Consider the following 16407-nt stretch of genomic DNA (forward strand, 5'->3'; position numbering starts at 1 on the left):
CTGAACAAGGAGAAACAGATCCTGTAAACCATTGTGAGACTGAATATAGGATTCATCTTTAACCCTTTTATATTTTTTCTTCAGTGTTAAATTTGTCTGCATGCTCAAACCCTTTTATATTCCTAGTTGGCTTTCATCATAATGTCACTTGATTGAAGAAAGAGATTTAAAGTAAAATGCAGCTCAAAATTCATTGCATCTTTTCAGTCCATGGTAGACTCCTGGGAGTCACTGTGATGATTAAAAAACAAAACAAAACAACCAACCAAAAATCATTGGGCTCGGGAGGTTTAAGAGACCTGAGTTCTGGTTCTGCCACAAATTACTTTTCTGGTCTTGGGGAAGCTGTTTAACCTCTTTGGGTAACTTGGTGGGTGAAGTTGGGGAGGGGGTTTCATCTTAGGGTTTCCTCTTCAAAGAGCTTGACACACCCCCAAATACCAATGCATCGCACACAGCCTCGCTGCTCGGCCCTCTTCACTCCTCTTTGAAGGTCTTCGAGGGACTCCCTGGAATCCTGTAATTGGTCCCCAGGGCGCTGCTCACTGACCCTTTGGCTGGTGGTGTCTCGAAAAGGGAATGAGATCTCGTTCCTCGTGGGTTGTGCAAACCGTAAGGATGCTCCGGGCTCCGGGCTGGCACTCCTTGCCCGGTTCTCGGGCTCCTTCCCTCCTTGTACCTTAGGCCTTTCCCCGGTACCCACCGGTGATTCGTTTCGCGATTCTGGGGACAGCGTCCACCTGCCAGATCCTGGCCGCTCTGGTTCTGAGACAGCGGCATGGCAGGGCCTCCGGCTTGGGGCCCTCCTTCCTTGGAGAATGCAAACTCGTAACGTGACAAAACACTTCCGATTTTCTTCCGAAAAGCCCAACCCTAGGCTCACAGCCACGCATTTATTAGAACCACCGCGCAGGTTGTAGGACTCCACTGTGCGCCAGTCGCTCGTCTCCGACGCCCCACTTCTCGGCTCCAGCCGGCGGGGAGCCGCGGCGGAGGCTGGAACTACGAGCCCCAGAATTCCCCGCGCAAGCGCGCTGCGATTGTGATGCTCCCTTCCCGGTAACTCGCCCTCTCAGGCAAACCTGAAGGTAGCGGCAATTCTCCGGTGGGGGGCGGGACGCTCTCGGCCCGACGCTCCGCCCCCTTCCTGATAGGCAATGGGAACAGCCAACCGACGTGGCGGGTTCGTGCCGCGCTCTCCAATCAGCACCTGCGGCGGAGAGGTGGGCGTGCGCCCTGGCAGGGCAGGTGGGCTAGGCTGTGCCGGGTTGCGAAGGGGGAGAATAACGTCGGGTCGGGTCAGCGGGCGCTGCAGTAGTCGCCGCAGCGGCGATGGGAGCGGTGGGGACGAGGCGGCGGCGGCGGCGGCAGGAGGAGGAGCGGGGGCTGGCACAGGAGCAGCGGCGGGGGGTGGCCCGCAGCGGCAGTCACAGCAGCAGCAGCCGCCGCCGCCAGTAAACGCGGACCGTACCCGAGGGGACTACCCAGGCGGCCGACCCTCGAAGCCGCGCTCCGTCCCGCCGCAGTCGGCGGCGGGGGATGGGTAGGCGGCGGCGGTCCCGCCTGCCGAAGGTTGACCCCTGCGGGTTCCGGCCCTGAGCCCTCGGCCCGAAATCCCTGCGCCCGCCACGGCCCAGGTAGGACACACCCCCAGAACCCCCGGGGCGCGGCCAGGGGGGGGGATCCCCGGCCCTTGCCCTCCCCCAGCTTGGCCCCCTGCTCTGGCCACCCTCCTCGCGCACTGGCCGACCCTGGTGCGGAGGGAAGGGGTACGGAGAGTCCTCGGTCGCTGCCCACGCCCTGGGCTTGTGCCAGCGCCGGTCACTGCACATCGGAGATCGTCTGCTGCTCCCCAGTTTCCCCGAAGGCGTGTGCCCCGTTGCCCCCGAGGCTCTTGGTGTCTGTATTGAACTTAGAGGGTCACGGAGCTGGGCTTGCTCTCTCCCTCCGTGTGTGACCCACATATCGCTTCATGCCGCTTCTGTATCAGGACTGAACGCAGGCTTCTCGGGCTATTCTCAGCGCGTCTCCCCGACTCCACCTCCCCAAACGCAGTGACGGGTCATCGGCTATAGAATCGGTCTGCCGTGTAGTAACGACGACGGAGGCCGTCACTTTCTGTTACTTGGGGTGCGAAGTAATGAGCTGCGGGGTTTGCTCGTCATGTGCTCTGACCGAGATGATGTAGACACCCTGGGTTGCCGTGGGAGGGACAAAAGACGCCGTGCATATGTACTCCACACATATCGGAGAAGTAAATAACCCGTTAGGATGCCACCATGCTCTGTCCGACAGTGAAGTTCATTTTGTTTCCGTCGTGGCTCCATTAGAGGTAAAAATGACATTGAGTTGTACTTTGCTTTGAATTAAAGTTGATAGGTGGCAGCCGTTCCGGTATTAAAACTCTTCTCGTCGCTAGCTTTAGGAATCGTTCTTTCTCCGAACATTCAAAGAGGACAGTTTTATTACAACCTGTGTATTATGTAAGGATGTTTTGATATGTCGGTAGAAATTGCGTTTTTATATACCTGTAGGAGGATCCCGTTATTATGAATGGGCACATGTATACACACGCGGGCGGCGGATTCCGCTCTGCGTTTTGTTACAGTGTTTGGTTCTGAGCCACTAATAACAGTTGCATTGGTTTCTAAAACACTGATTTGCCAGGATAGACCACAGAGATGTGTTTGCTGTTTTCTTTTGGCTACATAGAATAGATAGTAACGTTTATTTCGAGGGGAGGGAGGGGGAGATGGGAGATTGATTTTAAAGAATTGAAGGAATTGAATGCTATGTTGTTACTTTTAAAATATTTTTTTTATTGATTTCAGAGAGAGGAAGGGAGAGGGAGAGAGGGATAGAAACATCAGTGGTGAAAGAGAATCATTGATCAGCTGCCTCTTGCACGCCCCTGGGGATCAAGCCCTCAACCTGGACATATGCCCTGACTAGGAATCCAACCTTGACCTCCTGGTTCATAGGTCCACGCTCAACCACTGAGCCACCCCTTCCGGGCTATGCATTTTTTTTTAAATAGAGAAGCAGCAATGATGACAAATATTACTTAATATGACGAATCTTGACTACATCTTAACTCTAAAAATTTTTCAAAATAATATGTGCATGGACGTAGATGGCATAATGTGAGCTATTCAAATTGAAAACACACTGAAAGGATTTTCCCCTAATTTAGAACCTTATATTTTTCTGTATGATGCATTTTTATCAAGACACTGAAAGGATGTTTGAAGCATAGTTATAAAGGAAAGTTTATCTAACATTTTTTAAAATTTTATTATAGAATGTTAGGATATTCCTTTTCCTCTTTTAGGAAAGGAGAAATTGAAGTTCCTGGCTATATTAATTTATAATATCGAATTGAAACAAATTTGATCTTTAGTAGGGGGCTAAAAATAATATATCTTGGTCATTATCTTGTACTATGGATAATACATAATTTAGTGAATTTCCTATTGTATTATGTGACTTAAGATTTTTATGTCATCTTTTCACTTTCTTTTAAATACTGATGATTATAATGCCTCAGGAAGTCTTCACGAGATTAGGCTCAGTTGCATTAGCAAATTGAACTCAATTATATAGGGCTTCAAATATCTTTAAATGTAGTGTTTGAAGTGGAGTTTGTATAATTTAGACAACTTTTACATAAAAATGCCCAAAAATGTGACAATTAGTGATAGATTGTTGGCTTTTCAATGTAGATGAATGTTATCCAACCAAGTTCCTCCCCACTCCCACCCTCCATCATGAAATTTAAATTTAACTCTGTGGTGGTGGTGGTGGGGAGCAGTCAATTCTTTGCAAGTTTTATATTAAAGGTAATATATAGACATGACAACTTGATTACAATTCTTGGGAGACTTTGAGCTGGAATCACCCAACTAAGATACTTTGAGGTGAGATGATAAATGTTTGTTGCCTTAAAAAAGCAACATACGTATAACAAGGGAAAATGTTTAATGACCATTATTAAATTAGTGGGAGTTGAATTGATTAGCAAAATAAACAGTCTTTGAGAATTAATGGGATTATTAAATATAGTTTATTTTCTTCCCCATTTAAAAAAACCTTCGATAAGAAAACTTGTTTTATAGATATGTAGCAAACCTTTTGTTTGTTTTTAATGTTTTTTATTGATTTTAGAGAGAGGAAGGGAGAGGGAGAGAGAGAGAAACATCAATGATGAGAATCATCAATCGCCTGTCTTCTGCGGGCCCCCTATTGGGGATGGAGACTGCAACCTGGGCATGTGTCCTGACTGGGAATCTAACTGTGACCTCTTGGCTGGTGGGTTGATAAACCACTGAGCCACACATTGTGGGGCTGGGCTGTGGCAAACAATCTTTACAACTTGATTGTATGTTACTCAAAATTACTCCATTCTATTCCTTTTTTTTTTTTTTTTTTTTTTTTTTTGCTGTTTTTGAGCTCTGTTTTGACTCAAAATATAGATGGAGTTATGTCAGTTTATTTGATTAGTAATATTGTAGGACATCTTCAATATTTATAGATTTTTTTAATTAAACATATTTATACTGTTTTACTTCCTTGTCATCTTCTGTCATTATCCATTATATTGTAAACAATAGTGATGATAGTGGTAGATCCCCCTCTCCCCACCTCCTCCCAGGCTTCCATGGATAGAATCCTTGTGTTGTAAATACTTTTTACAGTTTTTGTACTTTAAATACACAGTGCTTTCAGGTTAAGTATCATACTTGCATATTTGATAAAAGAGCCTTTAAGTTTTATGTGAAAAGTTGAGTTTTTAGAGCTACATTTTGAGTCTAAGTACAACACATATTACCACTCAAAAGTTTCTGTCATTAATATCTGCTGATCCTTGATTGTAGGTTTAAAATGCAGATTGAAATTGTATGTTTACATAATGTGAATGTCAGTTTTGCTAGAAAATTTCATCTACTAAACAGGTTATTTTTAAGCAGATGCGTGTGTGTGTATACATATTTTTTTTAGAGAGGGATGAAGGGGTTGGGGAGAGAGAAAGAGAATGAGAAAGAAGCATCAATCAGCTGCCTCCTGTATATGCCCAGACCAGGGATCAAACCTGCCATTTTTTGGCTTATGGGACAGTTTATGGGATGACACTCCAACCAACTGAGCCATGCTGGCCAGGGCTATAAGGCAAATAAGGAGGAGATGAAGGGAGTAACACAGGAAAAAAATGAGTACCTAAAGAGAAAAATATGAGCCTTACCTCCCATGAATTTGATTTGAAAAAAATTATCTGGAAGCTAAATCACAATCACATGGTAGATAGTAAGTCGATTAGGACTTCGTTTCTACTACTTGTCTAACACTTGAAAAATTCAACATGTCCAAGACAAAAGTCAGCTATCTTTTACCTTCTTTAATCTATAAATAAAAATATAACTGTTTAATCAGTCATCTAAGCTCAAAAATTTCATTTCTTTCTTTTTTGGCTTCCTCTTTCTTGATTCTAACTAACATAAAACCTCTCCTTTTCATTTCCACTGCTACGGCCTTAACTTAGCCTCTCTGAATCTCATTATATCATTTTAGAACCATTGCAATAGACTCATCCATTTATTTATTAAACTAGAGTCCCAGTGCATGAATTCGTGCACCAGTGGGGTCCCTCGGCCTGGCATGTGCCCTCTCACAATCCGGGACCCCTCAGGGGATGTCGGAGAGCCGGTTTTTGGTCCAATTCCACAGGCCAGGCTGAGGGACCCCACTGGTGCATGATCGGGGCCGGGGAGGGGCATGGGAGGTTGGCCAGCTGGGGAGGGATTGCGGGAGGGCTCCAGGGTGTGTCCAGCACATCTTGCTCAGTCCCGATTGGCTGGACCCCAGCAGCAAGCTAACCTACTGTTTGGGGCGTCTGCCCCCTGGTGGTCAGTGCATGTCATAGCGACTGGTCGACTAGTCAACTGTCTGCTCCCTGGTGGTCAGTGCACATCATAGCGAATAGTTGAGTGGCCTTAGCATGTCATTAGCATATTATGCTTTGATTGGTTGAAAGGCCGACCAGTCGACTGGCCAACCAGTCGACCTGACACTTAGCATATTAGGCTTTTATTATATAGGATAGTTGTTAAGTATCTACCATATTACTGTGCTAGGGGTTAGAGATTCACCAGTGAGAAAGACAGAAATGATCTCAGTTTTGGAGCTTATAAGGCAGTAGGAGCAGACAGTTGTAGGACATGGAATTAGAAGTGTTCCAAGTATCATGAAAACAAAATGCAGACTACCACATGAGCATGTTAGTAGATAGACCTAACACCTGGGAGGTAGGTTCAGGGAAGCAGTTTTCTGTTTTATCAACATAAAAATAATATTTTTTAAAGTTTATTCTACATGTTTTTCAGATTCAGAAGTTAGTGGCTATAAGTAGTTAAAAAAATAAAAATAAATGTTTTTAAATTAAAAATTTTAATAAAAATTAAGTGTTCACACAACTCCTTATACAGCTTTAGGTCCTTTTAGAATGTCAGAACACTTTGAAAAAGTTTGTCCTAAAGAGTGCATCTCTCCCTCCAATATGGGTTTCTACTTTGGGTTCTCCCAGGCCTCAATTGCTTGAGTACTGGCAGAATTCCTGTTATGTTTCACATTCTCTGTTTGAACCTCAGAAGTTAGGATGAGGCATTACCAGTAGGAGGGGATGTAAGGTTATAAGAAAGAGGTCTTCCAGGAATGAAGTTAGAATCTCTCTAGCTAGAGTCCAGCAGTGTATCGGTGAGTTATTAAATGTAGAAGTAATTAGGATATAATTTGAATATCTTTATAAGTTTAAAAAGATATAAATACATTTGTAAATCAGGTAAAAATATATCCCTTATATGCTGGCATCTACTTTTTGGTTTAGAAAATGCGGTTACTCTAGCCACTAACCTCTTACATTAATAAATGTTTATTAAACAAATGAATATGAACTGTTCATTGTGCACCAAATGAGATTTGAATCTATTTTCATCTCTACTATAACATCATACGACCTTAGATTACTTAATCTCTCTTTGCCTCGGTTTTGCTCTTTTTAAAAAGGGAAAATTAATATACTTTAAATCCAGATACAATGACTATCAGTACAGAGAAGGTTCGGTATTGATTTTTTTTTTTCTTTGTCTTAGTGGGAGGATTGTAGACACATGCTTTGTTTGGTTGATCTGGCTACAGTAGATTTTACTGAAGGAAGGGTCTTATTTATTTAGTGTTTTCCTTACAATCTGGTCATGTAAATTACATTGTACTTTCTATAAAGGAAGAATTTGTTTATGTGTTGTTAGTATGGTAGCCAGGCAAAGCAGAACTTTTTTTCTGTTGTAATTGTAACCATGCTGACTTGTAAAGTTTCTCTTTAATAGACGTTTTACTTTCTTGAATATATTTATTTAGCCCAGAGATATTCCATGCTGCTGTGGAAGTATAATTTACCTCCTGTGAAAGTTTAGAAGGAACAGTTGTAGTGTGATTGGTCACTAATTTTGTTTCTCTTTTGCTATCAGCAGTTTAGAGTTATATTCACAAATCTTCATCTCTTTTTACTAACATTTTAGAGAGCCTCTTGCTAAAACCTATGGGTTCAAACAAAAACAAAATCCCACAGGGTTTATCCTATTCTGACCCTTATTCCTGTTGTTTACATTAGGAATTATTAGATATCTTGAAATCTTAGATGGTGTGTAGTTTTTATAAACTTGTGTCTACACCTGAGCTTGTTTATTTTAAAGCATAACTTAGATAATATTTTATATTGTGAAATATGTATTATTTTGACTTTTGAGATATATGATATACCATTATATCTGACTATATTTTAATCTATTTTTGGAATGTAGATCAGGCATTCTAAATATTATTTACTTACATAATAGATCATAATAACTTTAGAAAGCATATGATTTTTTTTACTTTAATAATAGGGGGTTGTTTGGCATATTCATAGTTTTCATCAAATTTGGAAAATTTAAGACTTTTTTTTTGTTTGCTTTCTTTTCCCCCAGGATGCAATGTCTCTGGGCTCAGTAAACATTTCCAGAAATTAAAATGTGTATCTGCTAAAAGTGGAGAGAAACTTTATGTTAGATAGTATGGTTACAGTAACTGACAACACAATAAAAGAGTAAATAACCTCTTTGTTGTCTCCTGGAACTCCAGTTATTTTGTGTATAATATATATTAGGCTTTTTGATGTTCTCCTGTAGTTCACTGATGCTCTGTTTGGATTTTGTCTTTTTCTCTGTTTCATTTTGGATAGTCTTTTTCTGTATCTTAAAGTTCACTGATTCCCTCTCCCATCCACCCCTCATGGTTAATCTGGTGTTAATCCCATCAAATGTATTTTTAAAAAATATATTTTTATTTATTTCAGAGAGGAAGGGAGAGGGAGAGGGAAATAGAAACATCAATGATAAGAGAGAATCATTGACCCACTGCCTCTGGTAAGCCCCACACTGGGGATTGAGCCCGCAACCCGGGCATGTGCCCCAAATCATGACCTCCTGGTTGATAGGTCGACGCTCAACCACTGAGCAACCCTGGCTAGGACCATCCAATGTATATTTTTTTATCTCAGCTATATACTTTTCATGTCTAGAAGTTAATTTTTAAATACCTTCCATTTCTCTCATGCTTATGCTTTTCTATGTTTTCTTTACTATATTGAATCTTACTAATAAAAGCCTAGGTGGTCCTCACGCTGTCACACCGTGATGCCCTCATGCTGTCACAAGATGGCTGCGCATTCTGCGCAGCTTCTGCCAGGGCTCCTGTGGCCCTCGGCTCCGGCCTACCTCTTTGGGGCAATCCATTGAGGAGCCCTGGATGGGTGGGCTGGGCCTACCTCTGGGGTGATCAATCGCAGGGCTCCTGCACTGTGAGAGGGCACAGGCCAGGCTGGGGGACCCTCCCCCCTGAATGCACAGTTTTCGTGCACCGGGCCTCTAGTCTACACTAATAAAAGAGAAAAATGGTAATTGGCGTACGACGATACCCTTTTCATTGGCTAATCAGGGCTATATGCAAATTAACTGCCAACTATGATTGGCAGTTAACTGCCAACTAAGATTGGCAGTTAACTGCCAACAAGATGGCGGTTAATTTGCATATGTAGGCACAATGCAGGGAGGCGAAAGGGAAAGCAGGAAGAAGCCCCCTGCCACTGACAGTGATCAGAAACCCAGGGGGGAGCTAAGAGCTGGGGGGCAGGGCAAAGGCGGCCCTGGGGCCGCCTTTGCCCTGCCCCCCAGCCATGATCGGAGAATCAGGTGCCTTTTCCGCCCTGGCCAGTGATAGCAGGAAGTAGGGGTGGAGCCAGCGATGGGAGCTGGACACGGTCGAAGCTGGCAGTCCCAGGAGCTAGGGGTCCCTTGCCTGGGCCTAAAGCGGAGCCCACGATCGCGGGGCCGCTGCAGCTGCGGGTCCCCGCTGCCCAAGCCGGACGCCTCAGCCAGAGGCGTTAGACCTGGGCAGGGGCGGAGCCTGCAACGGCGGGGAGCTGGGAGTCCCCTGCCCAGGCCTGACACCTCTGCCGGAGGCCTCAGTCCTGGTCAAGGGGCCGATCCGGTGATTGGCGATTGGAGGGTGATGAGGGTCAACTCCTCTGGCCGAGGCATCAGGCCTGGGCGGGGGGCTGAGCCGGGGATTGGGGGGATATGATGGTCCCCTTGCCCAGGCCTGAAGCCTGGGTCAGAGGCGTCAGGCTTGGGCAGGAGGTGGAGCAAGCGATCAGAGGGAGATGGGGGTCCCCTGCCCAGGCATGATTCCTGGGCCAGAGGCCTCAGGCCTGGGCGGGGGCCAGAGCCAGTGATCGGGGGGAGATGGGGGTCCCCTGTCCAAGCCTGACACCTCTGGTGGAGGCGTCAGGCCTGGGCAAGGGGCCGATCAGGTGATCAGAGGGTGATGGGGGTCTACACCTCTGGCTGAGGCATCAGGCCTGGGCAAGGGGCAGAGCCAGCAATCGGAGGGGTCTGGGGGTCCCCTGCCCAGGCCTGATGCCTGGGCCAGAGGCATCAGGCCTGGGCTGGGGGCAGAACCAGTGATGGGGGGAAATGAGGGTCCCCTGCCCAGGCCTGACACCTCTGTCAGAGGCGTCAGGCCTGGGCAAGGGGCCGATCCTGCGATTGGAGGGTGATGGGGGTCAGTGCCTGAGGGCTCCCAGTATGTGAGAGGGGGCAGGCTGGGCTGAGGGACACTCCCCCACACACACACCCAGTGCACGAATTTCGTGCACCGGGCCCCTAGTATATTTATAAAAGCTGTTTAAAGCCCTTGTCTGCCAATTCTATCACCTATACTATTTCTGGGTCTGCTTTTCCTGAGTGATACTTCTCTTTGCTTGCTGCCCTGGTAATTTCTGTTTGAATTCCAGACATTGTGATTTTATATGGTTACGTGTTGGATATATTTGTTTGTTTGTTTTCCTTTAAATATTTTGGGGTTTGTTCTGGGGTACAGTTATTTGAAGATAGTTTGATTGATTCAAGGCCCTCGTTGTTTTTGGTCTTTTTCACTTTGGTGAGTATACAAACTATTCATGGCCTTTTGTGAGCATCACGAATTTTCCACCTGCCCCTTCCAGTGGGTCCTCTCCCTGGCCTTGATTGTTTCCTCACACACATGCACTGATAAGTACTCAGCCAAAGCCTTAAGAGGAACCCTCTCTAGATGCCCAGAGCTCATTCTTTTTTTTTTTTTTTTTTAAATATATTTTATTGATTTTTTACAGAGAGGAAGGGAGAGAGAGGGATAGAGAGTTAGAAACATTGATGAGCAAGAAACATCGATCAGCTGCCTCCTGCACGCCCCCTACTGGGGATGTGCCCGCAGCCAACGTACATGCCCTTGACCAGAATGGAACCTGGACCCTTGAGTCTGCAGGCCGATGCTCTATCCATTGAGCCAAACTGGTTATGGCGAGAGCTCATTCTTTATGCAGCTCTCCAGTGTTCTGCCCTGCTTTGGCCTCCCCAAAACTTTCAATTCTGTTTCCTCAACTCAGAGATTTCTGGCTTCTCTTTGGGTTCCTTGTTACTGTACTGTGGCCTGGAAACTCCCTAGGCTGTGAGGTGGGGGCAGTTGTAAGGCTTACCTCATTTGTTTCCATTCTCTTACGACCCCTGTGTTGTACTGCCAGCTGTCTTGTGTCTAAAATCCATTGTTTCATTCATATATTTTGTCTGTTTTTCTAGTTTGTAGGTAGGAGGGTAAATCTGGTCCTTGTACATTGTGGAGGCCAGAAGCTAAAATGGTCTGGTGGGTGTATTTAAATTTCAAAGAGAAGTCATATTTACAGTTATGGTATCATTAGAAATCTATATATTATCTTTACGCTCAAAAAGAGAGTCAAAATATTTTCTTACCCTTTAGACACGTCTTATGCTTGTTTGATGGTTAATTATAGTGCTTCCCATTGAGATTAAAATTGTAGGTAAAAATAAATTTCCTATTTTTCTATTAAAGAGCAGAATCTTACATAAACTGTATATGGCATTTATAAAACCATACTGTTATCTGTTTAGTGAATTATCTAGCTTCCCTCCAAATGTAGGACAATTTTGAATTTTATTACTTTAGCCTATCTAGATTATAGTAGTCCTAACTAGACTTCCTTTTCTCTTATTCTGTATCCTTCCTTGCTCTGAAGTCCTTCAGTGGCTCTCCCATGTCTGCTGAAATAGAATAAAATCTATCCTGTATCTAGCCTGATTTTTAGTCTTAACTCAGTTTACCTTTCACGTCTATATATTCTTTATCCACAATCAGAACTCTTTTCCATTTAGACTAATTTCATGCATTCAGTTACCCATGCACTTGTATGTTGTGCTCATTTCCTTTGCTTACCTCCTCAGTTGGTTAGATTCTGTCTTGAAACAAACCATTCTAAAGTTCAAAGGCTAAAATAATAATTTATTAGTTAACTATTCCATGGGTTGGCAGTTTGACTGGGCTCGGCTGAATGGTTTTTTTGAACTTGTCTGGGCTCACTTTGTGAGGCAGCTTGGGTTTCTTCACAACTGGGTTCCAAACCAGCAAAACAGGGCAAGTTTCCAGTGCATAAATGCTTTTCAAGCATCAGGGTCATGTTTGCTGATGTCTCATTGGTCAAAGCAAGTCACAGAGCCAAACCTGATTTCCAGGTTGGAGAAAGAAACTTTGCCTCTTGATGGGAATTGCAGCCAGGACAATTGCAAAGGGAAGGATATTGAGGAATGGAAGGGATTTGTGGCTATTTTGCAATCTACCAAACCACTATAAATCCTCTCTACCTCCTCTGAGAAACTATATGATCACACTGTCCCATGCATTATACTTCTTTCTACTCTTTAATGTATTCATAATAATTTACTGAGTGATTATATGTTGAATTTTTAAATTGACTCTCAATTATTTACTTGAGGATTACAAAAATCAAGCAAAACGTATAGGAGGTGAAAGACTTTTCAATCGTTAAAAATCTGTTGAGCCCAGCTGATGTTGTTCAGTGGTTGAGCATCCACTTAGGAATCAGGCGATCACAGTTTTGATTCCCAGTCAGGGCATGTGCCCGGGTTGCGGGCTCCATCCCCAGTAGGGGGCATGCAGGAGGCAACTGATCAGTGATTCTGTCTCATCATTGATGTTTCTGTCTCTCTCTCCCTCTCTTCCCTTCCTCTCTGAAATCAATGAAAATATATTAAAAAATTATTTCAGTCTGGCTGGTGTGGCTCAGTGGTTGAGCATCGACCCATGAACCAAGATGTTTCAGGTTTGATTCCCAGTCAGGGCACATGCCTGGGTTGCATGCCCACTGGGGGCGTGCAGGAGGCAGCTGATTGATGTTTCTCATCAATTATTTTTTTTTCTTTTTTTAAACGATCAGAGTAGTGGTATTTCACCGGCGGCCCGCAAGGCCTCATGCCCCCGTCCCCGCCCCCTCGCGAGAGGGGACTCAGGGAAGGGGCGCCGGGGGCCTCCCACTTATTCTACACCTCTCATGTCTCTTCACCGTGCCAGACTAGAGTCAAGCTCAACAGGGTCTTCTTTCCCCGCTGATTCCGCCAAGCCCGTTCCCTTGGCTGTGGTTTCGCTGGATAGTAGGTAGGGACAGTGGGAATCTCGTTCATCCATTCATGCGTGTCACTAATTAGATGACGAGGCATTTGGCTACCTTAAGAGAGTCATAGTTACTCCCGCCGTTTACCCGCGCTTCATTGAATTTCTTCACTTTGACATTCAGAGCACTGGGCAGAAATCACATCGTGTTAACACCCGCCGCGGGCCTTCGCGATCTCATCAATTTTTTATCTCTGTATCCCTCTCCCTTCCTCTCTCTCTGAAAAAAGTCAATAAAAACATATTTTAAAAAATATTTCAAAAAAATCTATTGAAAAGTTATTCTGTAAAAAGTATTGTGCTAGTACTAAGAATACAAAGATGAGAAGATTTCTGCTCTTCAACCAAAAAAATTCATAGCTTAATAAGGAGACATTGTAAATTGTGTATGTGATTCTAAGCCTATTTTATTTACTTTTTTCTTTATTGATTTTTAGAGAAAGAGGAAGGGAGAGGGATAGAGAGATAGAAACATCAATGAGAAAGAAACATCATCAATCTGCTGCCTCCTGCATGACCCCCCACCCTCCGCACCAGCGATGGAGTCCACAACCCGGGCTTATGCCCCAACAGGGGATCGAACCAGCAACCTCCTGGTTCATTGGTTGACGCTCAACCATTGAGACAAACCAGCTGGACTAAGTCTATTTCTTTACTCTGAACCTAGATTTCTGTTTCATGCTCAACTCACAGGTTAACTGGTTTTTCACCTTGCATAGATTGGACATTTCTTCTGTCTATCACACTGCTAGGTGGTTGTTGCCTATTCTATTTTGTGTCTGGCTTTCCCTGCCTCTGGTTTATATGATTATACTACCTGTTACTGTTCTTAAGATATAAGATATAAGCAGTAGAAGATATATTAATCATAGAGTACATAAAACATATCTTTTAAAGAATAATAGAGTGCATAAAACATATTTTTTAAAGAATAATAGAGTACATGAAACATACATTTTAAAGAATAATTATAAAGCCAAGTGGTCAAGAAATAGAACATTGCCACTCAGCTGGTGTGGCTCAGTGGTTGAGCATCGACTCAGGAACTAAGAGGTTGCCAATTCAATCCTAGTCAGGGCACATGCCTGGGTTGTGGGCTCGATTCCCAGTAGAGGGTGTGCAGGAGGAAGCTGATTGATGATGTTCCTCTCTCATCGACGTTTCTATCTCTCTCTCTCCCTTCCTCTCTCTAAAAAAAATCAATAAAACCACCTTGAAAAAAAAAAACATTGCCAGCATCTCAGAAGCTCCCTTGTTTATCCCCAAAGAATCCATTCTTGTGATTTTTGTGAAAAATCATCTTTACTTTTTAAAAATAGACTTACTACCTATGTTTGCATCCCTATTTAACATAGTTTAGTTTTGCTTATTGTTGAACTTTATATAGAAGGACTTATATTGTATGTATACTTTAATTTTACTTGATTTTGTTTGTCTTTTGTGAGATTCATTCATGTAGTTCAGTGTAGCAGTAGTTTCTTCATTTTCATTTCAGTATAGTTTTTGTGGTAGGTAGAGTAGTGATCCCCCAAAGATATTGATGTCCTACTCCCTAAAACTGATGAATATGTCACATTATATGACAGAAGGGACTTTGCAGGTATAATTAAGGCTCTTGGGATGGGAAGATTATCTTTGATTATCCATGTGTGTTCAATATAATCACATATAAGAAGAAGGCATATATATTTTGTCAGAGAGAAATAAGATGTGATGATGGAAGGAAGCAGAAGTCAGAGTTGAAGATGCTGCTCAACTGGCTTTGAAGATGGAGGATGGGGCCATGAGCCAAAGAATGACAGGCAGCTTCTAATCTAGAAGCTAGAAAAGGCAAGGAAATGGATTCTCCTTTAGAGCCTCTACAAGGAGCATAGCCTTGCTGACACCTTGATTTTAGTCCCATGGAAATCTGCCTGGACTTCTGATATCCAGAACTGTAAGATTATAAATTTGTGTTGCTTTGCCACTAAACTTATGGCAATTTGTATGTCAGCAGTAGGAAGCTATTTTTTACTGTATGAATATACTACAATTTATCCATTCTTCTCTTACTGGACATTTGGGTTGTTTTGAGTTTTGGGCATTTATGGATAGTGTGGCTATGAACATTCTTGAACATGTTTTCTGGTACATGTGAGAGAAGAGTGTTTGTTGAATATATATCTAGGAAAAGAGTTACTAGGTCATAGGGTGAGCATATGTTCAGCTCTACTTTATAATACAGAACTATTTTCCAAAGTACATTCCTACCAACAGTGTATGAGAGTCTATTTTATTTTTAAAGAATTTCTTTGATATTCACTATGATAATGCTTCCTCCTTTTATGTAAGTGGGTACTGAGAATTTGCTTCAAATCAAAACACATTTGGGGTCCAATTTATACTCTTTCCAATCTAGAAATAATAGGTTGCATTGATTTATTTTTATTCCCTTTTTGATTAGCTAATTTTTCTATTAACTTTAAAAGCAAAATTATAGCAATGCAATGCTATAACTTAATTTTTAATTACAGTTGTAATTTTTCTCTTGTTAACAGAAATATTTTTATATAAGTTTGATAAATAACCTATATATATAAAAGCCAAGTGACTGGAACGACCAGTCATTTTGGTCGTTCCAGTCACTTGGCTTTTATATATATATGACGCGCACTGCAGCAGCCAACCGGCCGGATCGGGGCCCCAATTGGCACCCTCAACCACTTGCGGCCTCTCCCCCCAGCCGGCTCCGCCCCTGATCGGCCCTTCCCCAATTGGGGATAGGGCTGGCCGGCCAACCTCCTGTGTCCCTCTCTCCCAGCCCTGCCGGCCCAGCCCCAATAGGCCCCCATTGGGTTGGGCCAGCCGAACCTCACCCGTGCACAAATTCATGCATCGGGCCTCTAGTCTATAATGATAAAAGGGTAATATGCTAATTAGAACAGACATCCTGGGGCTGGAAGGAAGCCAGCCTGGGTCCCGGGTGCCTGCGGGAAGCCTGAGGGAAGCCATCCCAGGTCCCGGGTGCCTGCGGGCAGCCTGAGGGAAGCCATCCCGTGTCCTGGGTGCTTGTGGGCGGCCAGAGGGAAGCCATCCTGGGTCCTGGGTGCCTGTGGGCAGCCTGAGGGAAGCCATCCCGGGTCCTGGGTGCCTGTGGGCGGCCAGAGGGAAGCCATCCTGGGTCCCGGGTGCTGGAGAGAACTCTTGTAGGGAGTTCTCTTCATTAAGTGTGGTTTATGTTTATGGAATTCTTATATAATTTTTTTACCCATTTGCCTTTTACACTTACTCTTAGTTTCATTCTCTATTTATTTCTCATTTTTC

At 43.8% G+C, this 16407-nt stretch overlaps 1 protein-coding gene across 3 annotated transcripts in view; it reads left to right on the forward strand.

Moving 5' to 3' along the window:
* Positions 1-1245: 1245 nt before the first annotated feature.
* Positions 1246-16407, forward strand: part of TTBK2 (tau tubulin kinase 2) — a 148005-nt gene continuing 132843 nt past the window's right edge. Inside the window, exon 1 of one of the 3 annotated variants that reach the window (XM_059703877.1) lies at positions 1246-1637. The gene's annotated coding sequence lies outside the window, so the exon portion shown is untranslated. Of the gene's footprint in view, positions 1638-2311; positions 2333-16407 lie in introns of those variants that run through there. The other 2 variants (XM_059703858.1, XM_059703867.1) reach the window with 2 other exon arrangements.

This window comes from Myotis daubentonii, chromosome 1 (assembly GCF_963259705.1).
Source record: "Myotis daubentonii chromosome 1, mMyoDau2.1, whole genome shotgun sequence".
Taxonomy (NCBI): Eukaryota; Metazoa; Chordata; class Mammalia; order Chiroptera; family Vespertilionidae; genus Myotis; species Myotis daubentonii.